General features: G+C 37.2%; 1 long non-coding RNA gene across 1 annotated transcript; it reads right to left on the reverse strand.

Annotated features, from left to right (window-relative positions):
• Positions 1-298: 298 nt before the first annotated feature.
• On the reverse strand, positions 299-1,587 carry LOC134201234 (uncharacterized). Its single transcript, XR_009976424.1, has 2 exons — positions 1,315-1,587; positions 299-572 (listed from the first exon to the last, which is right to left on the reverse strand). It is a non-coding gene; the product is annotated as an uncharacterized LOC134201234 (long non-coding RNA).
• Between the last annotated feature and the right edge of the window lie 1,590 nt (positions 1,588-3,177).

The raw sequence follows: 3,177 nt of genomic DNA on the forward strand, positions 1-3,177 counted from the left end.
AATCGATAACCACTCATCTAATTATCGTCGATTGGCGACATGTTGGCCTACAATAATTACCCGTCTTTTCTCTTGTGGGTCATTAAGCCAACAAAGAGATATTGTTGTGAGAGCATGTTTATATCTGTTACCAGCAACTCTAGATTCCTAATTAGAAAAGCAGAAAAATCGTAAAAACTTTGTAACCATATATTAAGTGGATTGTAGCATTAAGGTGCTTACGCCGTGAGTTCTGGTAACCAACAATTGGCGCGGTAAGCTCGTCTGCCAATAAACAACAGTAATAAAACGACAAAGCAACGGATTATTCGTTTAATTCGAAAATTCAAATACGTTTACAACCAATTTGGTGGCAAAGTCCTTCCGCATTTCGTTTTTTTGCATCTTTTTGGCTTCTACGATGCGCAAATGTTGAATTCGTCGTAACTTTCTTTGCAGATAACAGGGCAATCTATCTGATTCTTTTGACATTGTAGGACGCAGCGTTTTACTTTCTGGCATTGGTCTCTGAGAGCAGAACGAAGGCTGTCTTTCGCCTCTTTGAAATCGGAATGGTAGTTGTTGTTGGTATTCTGGAAACAGAATAAAAAAAACATTTTATGAAAACTTTTTCACGTCACAGTATTGGAATTTTATCTTATTGCCATTTAAAGGAAAAAGTAAGAATATGAATAATTATGGAAAAAGAAGGAAGATTTTTCTAAAGGTTTGGATTTCGATGCTAAAAATGAGGAAAATGTAGATCTTACTTCAGATAAGCAGATCCAGGCAAACAGAGTGAACGTTGCTCCAGTGACAATTGGTACTGAACTAAACTTTAGCCGGTTTTACGAAGATCCACGGTAGGCAGCGGCTTGGCTCTGGCCCTGGCATTGCTGAAGTCCATGGGCGACGGTAACCACTCACCATCAGGTAGGCCGTATGCTCGTCTGCAAACAAGGGCAATAAAAAAAAATCCAGCCGGGAGTTGATTATACTCCCTGAGCCGCGTTTGTATCTGACCTAGCAGGATTGGTAGTACCACTTAGTCTCATTCGAGGTTTGGATGCCAGTTGATGGGGGCTTTAATCATTTTAATTCCGCCTACGTCCTAAAACGCTTTGGCGGAAGTCAGGCGACTCAATAATGGCCCAGATAAAAAAAAGGTTTTATTTCAGTGTCCCATTTTAGACAATTTAATTTTACCGTCGGTGTGATGACGTTATCAGTCGACGGTGCTATAGATTCGAGGAGTGAGGATGCTAATTTGAATAAATACAAGTTATCAGCTGTGTTGAGTTTAGGAACTATCTAGTAATTTTTATATGAACTCACCCTAAGAAGATGATAAAGTATATATGCAGCATCGTCATTTGCAGATTCGGTGTTGTGTTTAACGTTATCGTCTGTAAAATAATTAGGTACGTTCTGCGGATGATCGACTTCATGACTGAAACCGTGTCTATTCGCATTTATGATATCATTAATGACGAGATGCGAGTCAAACCCAGGTTCCTTTGGTACAACAAAAAATATTGAATCGCTTTTATCGGCCACGTCAGAATTAATTTTCACTGAAGCATAATTCGCGAGCTCGCCGTAAGTGTTCTGAAATTTAACGTTTTTATTTTTAATTTTTATTGTAATAGTAAAATTTTTATTTTAGTAATAACAAGTGTTTTTGTATTTGAATTTCTATGGTAAGCAATTGCGGTCTAGGAGAGTATATTATTACACTTAGCGTACTTTTCATTAATGGGTTATACCTCACGGACATTAAAGCTGGGAATGACCAAGCCAATCAACTGTCTTGAGTTCATTAAAAAGAAATGCTTGAATTTTTTTTATCGTGTTTTGCTTACGGTTTGTTGAGACGTAATTAATAATAAAATAACTTTGTATTCATTTTCGTTGTAATGAAATGGAGATAATTGAATATTTGAAAGCTATAGTTACCTTAGCCAGTCCCGCGGACAAAAGCACGAGAACACAACTGCACGGGCCCAACATATCGATTACAATGAACCGTTCTCGTTCAAAATTTTTCTTCCGAAAGATCTTAATTAAAGAAAACAAGAAATTTCTAATTTAGTAAACATGCTTTCTGAATATCATGACTGATTAGTTTGTGTTTGTTATAATGTACAGGGTGTTCGTTCATGTATACTGGTACTGGTGGTAGGACCTCTTATCAGTTCGCACGGGTAGGCACCACCGCCCTGCCTATTTCTACCGTGAAGTATTAATGCGTTTCGGTTTGAAGTGTGGGGCAGCCGACCTTAGAACTCATATCTCAAGGTGGGTGGCGGCGTTTACGTTGTAGATGTCTATGGGCTCCGGTAACCACTTAACACCACGTGGCCTGTGAGTTCGTCCACCCATCTATGCAATAAAAATATATGACAACGGGAATAGAAACATTTATGACCGAGCAGGTTATTGTCTATGGTTAATCACGGAAGCAATTCCCAGTAGATAGAACGATTCAACAAAAAATCTATTCATAATCAACAAGCAAAAACTGGATGGAAACAGATTACCGGAACACGGCGAGGCTGGATCGCGGTTGGCAGTACGTGCATACCATTCGGTCTTCAGTCTAAAAGTGAGCATTAATTACCGAATGACACCGTTACAACTATCCCAACCCAACTGACATTGACATCCCGCTTAGCCAACCTCCATTTCTGACCGACCAAGTCTTTTCGGACTTGACGTTTCACAACAAGAATATTAATTTAAAGTGGGTTTGGTCATAGGATTTTTTTTATTTATTCTAATGTCCGTTCTGCTCTTTCAACTGAAGCACAGGATAATTTTAAACAATATTTCAATTACAACATTATCAATAGTGTGAACAATATTCATTTATTTATTTATTTATTTTGCTGACTTCAAAACAGAGCACACTGTATAAGGTAGCAGCCTAGTCATATATGTGTGACTAATAAAGAATAATTATTACTGTAACCAATGCTATTTAATTAAGTCATTTAAGGGAAATGCAATTTTTTAATTATTTTCTCTTTTTAAATGAAGTTTTATGTAATGAGTGTATCAGTAGACAAAGATAAAGGGTATAATTAAAATTCGTTTTACGATTTTATTTCGCGTTTGTTATTACTGATTATGATTATTCTGTGGTTACGCGCTATGGTTCGAGATAAATAAAATTCTACCGAATTACAAGTCAACACT

The sequence above is a fragment of the Bombyx mori genome, chromosome 24, assembly GCF_030269925.1.
Source record: "Bombyx mori chromosome 24, ASM3026992v2".
Lineage (NCBI taxonomy): Eukaryota > Metazoa > Arthropoda > Insecta > Lepidoptera > Bombycidae > Bombyx > Bombyx mori.